Source organism: Macaca nemestrina, chromosome 16 (genome assembly GCF_043159975.1).
Source record: "Macaca nemestrina isolate mMacNem1 chromosome 16, mMacNem.hap1, whole genome shotgun sequence".
Taxonomy (NCBI): Eukaryota; Metazoa; Chordata; class Mammalia; order Primates; family Cercopithecidae; genus Macaca; species Macaca nemestrina.
In genome coordinates this window covers 80206177-80206752 of record NC_092140.1, presented here as the reverse complement: position 1 = coordinate 80206752, position 576 = coordinate 80206177, and positions in this window count along the sequence as shown.

Genomic DNA, 576 nt, shown 5'->3' with positions numbered 1-576 from the left:
TAGACACTAGAGATACAACAATGAAAATGACAAAGACAGTCCATGTCTTCAGAGGTTTAAAGTCTGGAAAGGTGAGGAGTCTGGGCTAAATTACTTTTTTTTTTTTTTTTTTGAGACAGAGTCTCACTCTGTCACCCAGGCCGGAATGTGGTGACGCCATCTCGGCTCACTGCAAGCTCCGCCTCCCAGGTTCACGCCATTCTCCTGCCTCAGCCTCCCGAGCAGCCAGGACTACAAGCGCCTGCCACCACGCCTGGCTAATTTTTTTTTGTATTTTTAGTAGAGACAGGGTTTCACCGTGTTCACCAGGATGGTCTCGATCTCCTGACCTCACGATCCGCCTGCCTTGGCCTCCCAAAGTGCTGGGATTATAGGCGTGAGCCACCGCACCCGGCCGGGCTAAATTACTTTTAAGTCTTTCTGTTCTGGAGTTACTACTCTATACTTCAAATAGGATTACATTCATATTCTATGACCTGGGATTAATACAAGAATTTCCAAACGACACTGACAAAGCTATAGAGCATTAAAGATTTCCTATGTGAACACTTGTAAAATAACTTTTAACATCAGAAG